A 9,130-nucleotide genomic window follows, 5' to 3' on the forward strand; every position below is an offset into this window, starting at 1 on the left:
GCTGTCCATGCCATCCTACCCACAGGATGGTTCATGGGGAGGTGGGACCACCCTAGCCCTGCCTTTAAGAGTGTCCCAAGGTCTAGAGCAGAGGTAAGGAGCTCACAATGTGGGATGTGCCACTGCTTGGTTCTGGATGTGCTGTGTGGAAGAGGATGACTGGCAACAGGTGCAGCTGTGAAGCACTGTCATACCCAGAACATCATCAGGTGTCCTGATAGCACATGATAGCCCCAGAAGACAGCAGTCATTGTAGCCCAAGGCGTAAAGATTCAGAAGAGCTTGGTTCAGGTTCTTCCCCAGGGCCAGGGCAGCTTCCACGGCTTTCAGGGTTTTACTTCATTCATCTTCAGAAGGTTTCTGTACTTCTTGGAAGATCACTCATCTCCTGCACTGGTTTTGCATCTGCAGCAGCACATCTGGAGGTCCTGCGGATCTGTCTCTTGCTTCAACAGTGTTTGGATGGAACAGGCCGGGGGAGTCCCTCCCCCTTTTTTATTCTCCATCCACCTTCCTGCTACACATTTCTGGACCATCATCTCACCCATTTCCTGCTTCCAGGACCATCCAATACCATTCTTCTGTGGGTAGCTCCTCATTGCTGACCAGTCATGACTTTTCAGATTTGTCAGAATTTTTCCACCGAGGTGAAGGCTGCCTGTCAATCGCCTGGTGAATCTGTTCCTGTGGGCCTCTTCTACCTTCCTCTCTCTGAGCTACTACTTCAACTGTGATTATGTGGCTCTGGTGGGTGTGGGTTGAGGATTTTAAACTTCACTGATAGAAGTGGGTTTTTCTGGGTCCTTTCCAGAAGATTTGATGAAACATTCAATAGTTTGCCATTCACAGTATTCAAATATGGAGAATAGCAGTTGATCAGGACAAAAATACCTGGAGAAATTTGGTATTAAGTGATAGAAAGAACCTGTGAACCAGAAGAAAGTCATCAGAAAAATCTTCAAATGCCCATAGCTCCAGACTAGCTTGCATTTTGAATGAGACAACTCCTAAAATAAAATTCTGGCAAAGCCTTATATGTGGAAAAGTCCTCATTTACCATCCTTCCAAAAATGTGACCTTCAGAGTTCACACTGGACATGAAGCATTATGAGAATTAGGAATGTGGGGAGAATCAATGTAAATGTAAGGACTGTAGAAAAGCCTTCATTTCTCCCCAGTCCTTTTGAGGCAGGAGAATAGAGCATGACAAAGAGACCAAATAATACAGCGTGACCTGTCAATCATGGAGAGCTGTCAAATCACAGCCAAGATGCATGCACACAACAGCTAGCAATGGCCCAGAACTGATGTAAAAAGAGGATATAAAAGGGCCAGGGATTTGGCTCAGTGATTATGCCACTGGCCTCACAAGTACAAGGACCCAAGTTCGATCCCTGGTACAAAAAAAAAAAAAAAGGGATATAAAAAACAGCAGTCATTGACTTGGCAGGAATACCCTCTTACTCTTGTAGTGTTTTGCTTTATGTGCAAGATGTATTTTTCTCTCTTCTTTCTTTTTAGTGCTTCTTTTCAGGGCACTTTTTAAAATTCTTTTTAGAGCACTTCTTTCCTTCTTTTCAGAACACTTTTTACTTTTCTTGCTTTAATACACTTAATATCTTCAATAAATGTTAAACTTTCTATTTGATTGTTCCATCCAATTCTTTGAATGGGATAGTGGGAGCCCGGAAAGGACTCCTTGCCATCACATCATCTGATAACACTTTGAGAAGCATGAAAAGAAATATAACAGAGAGAAACTCTATGAATGAAAGCTATGTGGGAAAGCCTTCAAATGTTCCCATTACCTTCAACATCTTGGAAGAATTCACACTGCAGAGAAACCTCACGCATGGAAGCACTCTGCAAAAGCTTCCACTCATGATGGTAACCTTTTAAACATGAAAGAAGTCATGCTTTGGGGAAATGTTATGTATGCATGTCTTGTGATAAAGTCCTCAAGTTCTTGTAGTCTTCAAGTGCATGAAATAATTGACACTGCAGAAAAACTCTATGTGTGCAAGCAATGAGAAAAAGCCTCAAGTTCCAGTTCCCTTCAAAAGAAGTATTTATATTGTAGAGAAATTTTATGGAGGTAAGCCATGTGGAATAGCCTTCAAATGCTCCAATAATCTTCACAAACATGAGTGAGCACAGGACTAGGGAGATATACTTGGCCAGGTCATGCCACAGTCAACTACCTCTTCTAACCAGAGCCTCTTTTCAACTGTACCCTTAACTCTGAACAATGAATGTTGCCCCCATGATCTAATCACCTACCAAATGCCCCATCTGTGAACATACAAGAAATTTGGGGACATTCTGTATTTAAAACAACATTCTCAAAGTTGTCTAGGGAGAACTAGAACTTTCTTTCTTTCTTTCTTTTTTTTTTTTTTTTTTTTTGGTAACAGGGATAAAACTTGGAGCTAGAACTTTTGATTCTAATGCCTCAGCTTTCCAGAGTCTGGGATCACAAGGGTGCACTGTCACATCTGGCTTGATTTAGTGTACTTGGTGTTGGCCATTCTGGGATGAGATAGAATCTTATTACTTTGATATGCATTTCTCTAATGGTTAAAGATGTTGATTATGTTTGTTATACTCAGGGATCATTTTTACTTCTTTTGAGAAGTGTCTGCTCTATTAATTTATCCATTTATTGATTGGATCATTTGGATTTTATTGTTGTTGTTTGGTGTTAATTTTTATAATTCTTTAAATATGTCAGAAGAATGAGTGGTAAAGACTTTCTTTGATTCAGTAGGTTGCTTCTTCATATGGTAAATAATTTCCTTTGCTATGCCAAGGACTTTTAATGTAATGTAATCCCACTAGTTGATTCTTGCTATATAATTTCCTGGGTTATTGAAATACTATTCAGAAAATCTTTGCCTGTACCTATGACTTCAACTGTTTCCTTCACATTTTCTTCTAGTAGTTCAAAGTTTCAGGTCCTTATCTATTTTCAATTTATTTTTGTACAGAATTATATCAATCTCATTTGAATATTCTAGACATGGATATCTAGCCTTCCCAGCACCATTTGTTCAGGAGACTGTCAAACACATGTTTTGGACCCCTATGACTAGACTCAGTTCACTGTATTTGTGGAGGTTTATTGTGTCCTCTATTTTTTTCCCATTGGCTTATGTGTCAACTTTTTGTCAATACTGTGCTGTGTTACTGTGTCTTTGTAGTATAATTTGAATCAAGTATTGTGATATGTTCAGTACTGCTATTTTTTGAGGGGATTATGTTGGTTATTCTATCCCTCTATATAAAGTTTAGGACTGTTTTTTCTAATTCTGTTAAGAATATCATTAGTATTTTTGGTTGAGATTGAATTGAATCTGTAGATTGACTTTGGTAACCTAGCCATCTGGACAATATTAATTCTGCCAATTCATGAACATGGGAGGTCTTTAAATCTCCTAGTGTGTTCAATTTCTTTCTTTGTGCTTTGTAATTTTAATTGTAAAGATCTTTCTTTGGTTAGGTTTATTCCTAAAATTTTTTAATTTTATTATTTGAAAGTATTGTGAATTATTTTTCTGATTTCTTTTTCAGAAGCCTTATTATTGGTATATAGAAAAGCTATCATCATCATCATCATCATTATCATCATTATCTTTGTTGTTGATGTACTGGGGATTGAACTCAGTATTTTTACTGAGCTATGTCCCCAAGTCCAGCCCCTGTTTTTTCTGTTTGTTGTTGTTTTTTGTTTTTAAATTTTAAGACAGGTTCTCACTAACTTGTTAAGTTACCTAGGCTGGGCTCGAACTTACAATCTTTCTGCCTCAGCCTCCCAGAATCTAGGATAACAGTTGTGGACTTGTCAGCAAGGATATTAATTTTTTAAAGTTGATTTTGTATCTTAACCTGCTAAATTTATTTATCAGGTCTAATGGACTTCTACTAGAATTTTAGTCCTATAGGTAAAGGATCCTATTACCTAGAAATAGGTTTCTTTGATTTATTCCTTTCCTATTTACATTCTTTTATTTATTCTGCCTACATACTTTGGCTAAAACTTCAAGTACTTTTTTTTTAACAGAAATAGTGTGTCTGGATACACTGATCTATTTCTACTTTGAAAAGAGATCTTTCAATTTTTTCCCTGTTCAGTATGATCTTGTGTGTGTTTTTCATATATAAGCTTATTTGCACAGAGATATTTTCATACCTAGTTTCTTCTTGTTTTTAATCATGAAGAGTTATTGGATTTTATTAAAGGTATTATCTGTGTCTATTGAGATGATCATGTGATTTTATCCTTGATTTTACTTATGTGGTATATTATACTTATTAGTTTGTATATGTTGAAAAATTCTTCTATCTCTGGAGTAAAATCTAGTTGATCATGTGTACACTATTTTAGTGTGTTGGTGGATTCTGTTTATATGGATCTTATTGAGGATTTTTGCATCTATATTCATCAAAGATGTTGGTCTGTAGTTTCCTTTATTTGTTGTGTCTCTATCAAGCTGTGTTATCAATGTGATACTGGCTTTATGGAGTGAATTAAGAATAATTCTTATCTTTCCAGTTTTTGAAATAGACTTCTTTAAAATATCTGATAAAATTTAGCGTTAAATCTATTGGTACAGGACTTTTCTTTGTTTGAAAACTTTTTATTGCCTCACTCATTGCTTTTTATTGATTTGCTTAGGTATTTAATATCTTCTTGGTTCAATTTTTATTGGTCATATGTATCTAGAAATGTATTCATTTTTTCTACAATTTTCAGTTTATTGCAATGTAAATTTTCAAAGTAGTTCCTGATAATCCTGCGGATTTTGGTGTATCTGCTCTAGTATTGCCTTTTTTCTCTTAGTTTATTAACTTAGGTCAATAATGGCAAAACTTTTAGAGATGAGAGCCCAAACTTCAGCTCAAAACTCACTTATTCATCACAAAGTTTCAACACTGCAATTAAACTACAACACTGAGTTTTTTATTTAGAAGAAAAAATAATGCATACATTAACATATTTGTCTTAAAAGAAAAAACAGATAACATGCATGGCATAAGTTAACCACCTCAAATTTAGGTCATCTCTTTCTTTGAGTAATTTGACTATGGATTTTGTTAGCAAAGAACTAGCTCTTTTTTTCATTGACTCTTTGTACAGTTCTTTTAGTCTCCATTTCATTAAGGTCAACTACAATTTTTATTAATTGCTCTGACTTTACTATTACGCTCTAAAATTTCATCTTCTACTTAATTAAATCTGCTTCTAAGCTTTTCCCTTGACTTTTAAAAAAGTTTATTGAGCTTTTCATATTCAATATTTTTCAGAATATTTATCTCCTTATCAAAGTGTTCATTCATAACTTGAATTGCATTTCTTATTTTATTTGTATCCTGTTTAAATTTATCAATTATTTTTATAATCATTCTTCTGAATTTTTTAGTTTTTTCATCCATGTTAATATCATTGGAATTGGATACTATGGAAGTATTAACATTTGGAGGAGTCATGTTTCCTTGTTTTTCCGTATTTTCTATTTAAATTTTGTGCATCTGTTGGTTTGGATATCTCCTCTCTTTTTATTAAATGACTTTTTAAAAGAACAATCTTCTCTTGATTTGTGTCCTGTTATAATGGGTTATGTTAGTATGGTGTCAAATGTATTTCCAAGTGGGTTTCATACCATAGTTCCTTGCTTCCTTTTTGGCAGCGATTAATATATGTTAACACAGTGTGCACTTTATTGGGGCCTGAGTTTCTTGCTTTCTCTATAGGTTGCTGGAGTCCTCTTAGCTCAGGCAATTATATTGTGGACTGTTGAGTATGTGGAGTGTACTTTCTGTTATTACTTCTCTGGTTTTATCAGCAAAGTACATTCTGAAAGGCACGGTAATGGCCTACACTTAGGCCCCTCAGAGGGATGCTCTCCTCAGTTTTTGTTTGATTTCTCTTTGCAATTGTAGAAATGAATGTCCAGGGGCAGACCTTCAGACACAATAGCCAGTTAATTGAGGTCTAGTCATCTGGGAATGTATGTGTCCTTTATTTCTGGAGTTAAAATCTTCACTGAAGTTTCCATAGGACTGGGTTGTACATGAAGTCCAATCCACTACATCTTGTTTGTGCTGAGGTTGTGGCTTATTCACCTGTGCAATTCCACTTTAACTGTATTTGTCTACTGTTATACAACTTTCAAACTCAATTTCACAGCATGATTTTTGGGGGGTTTGAGAAATTATTACTTTGTATTCTCTCATTTCAATAAAATATTAAATGTTCTTATTTACTGATAATGCATCTAATATTATTTTGAGCTATAATAAATTCAACAAATAAAATCTGGCACAGATACTTTCACACACTAATTTTCTTCTTCTGTTGCTTGTGTTCAAATTAAATAAAGAAAATAACAGAACAGAGAAATTTTTTTTTGCCTTTGGAAAACTGTAATATCTTCAGATTCTGAAGTATCTCAATTATGAAATACTTTAGAAAGTTAAAAAATAGTTACTTGCAGGTAGTGAGGTTTAGCTTTGGGTGCTGGACCATTGCTTTCTTTTATGACTCATTTTAACTAACTATATGCAATTATTAATAGCAATAAAAATGAAGAATTCAAAATATTCTTAATAACTCACTCTAGATGTCATATAAAATTGTGTCATAAATGTAAGAAAATCAATATAGCTGCAGTTGTAAAGAAATCAAGAGAAACAGACACATTTTGTGGGGATTTAGGAGGTAAGGTCAACAAATCCAGTCACTTTAGGTTTGCTATCTTGGGGAATCTTCCATATGAGAGTAGTCACCATCCTGAGTATTAGCCTTGTGCTCAGGACCTACTTGTTAGACAGAGTATTGAACATAAGAAAAGAAAACTGTATATGAGGGGCTATTTTGGAAACAGTAGTCATCACAAGGGATTTGAATCTTGGCTATAGTTAGTTCAGTAGTACATACACATTCTGAAATCAAATCTGTCACAAATTTGAAACCTGGGTTTAATTTTATCAATTGAGTATATTTGAACAAGTAGGTTAAACTAAACTTCAGCTCTCCCACCTATAAAATAGGATATTGGGAATCCTTAGCTCACCAAATCCTTGTGAAGATCAAATAATATTTGCAAAGCCTTAAGCATAGCACATGGCAGAGTAAGCTTCAAATAAAAATTGGTTAGTATTATCATTGATCAACCACTCCATCAAGGAGGTATCAGGAGCTTGAGGGAGGGCTTCCTAAATTAGGATTCCCAAGAGAGTTAATTGAGGTTTCATTTCTACCTCCTCTATTGTCCATATAAGTCAGTGGTCATCTTGGAGGCACATTAATTACAGGAGACTAAGCTATCCATACCTTTTAAATTTACAGTTCTTTCTATATAATTGAAAGTTATTTTTATATTTGCCCATAAATACTACGTACATACTTTAAACAATTATTTAAAATCCAACTTTAAATGTCACCCATTCCCATATTCCTCATTGTACCTATTAATGGAATATCTTTTAACAATGTCTACAGCATACTTGTAAGATAAACAGATATTGAATGAGTAATGCCAATGTTACCATTTTGTATTTCTACTTTAGAATTCTTTAATTTGAATATTCTCAAAGAAAACCTAGAATCAATAGTTAGCTATGAAACATTGTTTATTACCCACTCAATAATTATCAAATGAGAATGCTTTGATTCTTACTTAAAGAAAAAGGTCACTTGAGAATTGACAGAATCCTTGAATATTAGTTGTGTTTTGGGGAAATGCACTGCTCAATACTCATTTGAGGATATGGTAATGATCCCTGGTGGATTTGAATTCACATTTGAATCTCTAGAAAATTCAGAGAGGGATTATCAAAGGCAAACAATAATAAAAGACAGACTAGCTGCTATATAATAAGAGGAACCTTCAATTTCTTATGGTAAGATGATGAATTTTAAGAGGTAATATTTTGGAGGTTGTGGGTGAACCTTGTTTACTGATTTTCTTTTACCATTGGGAAGAGTTTATTTTTGAAGTTGTATGTATATACACAAGCTGTACAGATAGAATCAAGAAGTCAGGTAGTATTAAATTTAGCTGAATTAATTGAAGTTTCCACAATCAGATTCCTCACTTATCCAAGCATAATGCCAGAAGATTATATGGTAACAGCATTTAAATGTGCATGTCATCACAATGGCAATAAATTTACTAGCTTTGAAGGGCTTTGAAGACTTACTGTCAGTAACTATGTGGAAGGAACTGTTGTGATTACTGGTCTGAATTCTGTAGCATCACAGGCACTGGGCACTTTAGACAAAGGAAATAAAGCCAAAATTCTGGAGAAACAAGAGTCAACCTGCCTCTACCCAGGTGAGCATTGGTTAATATAGTCAATTTTTAGTGTGAAACTTTATTTGGCTATTGAAATTAACAATAACTCATTATACGATAATCCAATTAAAACATTTTACATTAGGAAATGATTTTAAGTGTTTGAACTAACACAACCTATATTCAAAATATTACTATGTTTCACATAGTAATAATATTATTTTTAACTTATAAAGCAATGTATTAAAATATTTTTTAAAAGTTGCATTTGCAAATATGATGTTTTCATTTTCATTATGTAACTTTATTCATAAACTTAATTTAAATTGTTTTGTTTCTTGTTTGTTGTATCAAGAAACTTATTATTTCCCCTTTGTAGAAAAAGTATCATTTAACTGGTAAAAATCATGAACTATGCAATAATTCACACATTAGCTATCAGAAAAATGAAATTCTAGCCTGTCGCCTTCCCTTTTAGAGTATGTTCAACTTCAATGTAACAATTATTTATTTTTATTTAAGGAATAGTTCCTAAAAGATTGAACTGAATTATGACCAGGATTCATATACTGATTTCATTATTTCCTATGCAATCTTAGATGAGTAACTTAATATTTTCACCTTGTTTTCTTATCAGTAAAAGAGAAATAATAAAAGTACTTATTATTGTTCAGAAATTAAAATAGAACTATGTGTATAAAATGTTTAATTCTGTGCCCATAATTTAGTAACTACTTAATAAATACTGTCTGTTGTTTGAACTGTTACTCCTTTCTCCATAATATAATCTTATATGTATAACTTTTAATTCTTTTTGTTATATATACAATTTC

This window comes from Fukomys damarensis, unplaced genomic scaffold (genome assembly GCF_012274545.1).
Source record: "Fukomys damarensis isolate Sample0158 unplaced genomic scaffold, DMR_v1.0_HiC HiC_scaffold_16, whole genome shotgun sequence".
In the NCBI taxonomy this organism is placed as follows: Eukaryota; Metazoa; Chordata; class Mammalia; order Rodentia; family Bathyergidae; genus Fukomys; species Fukomys damarensis.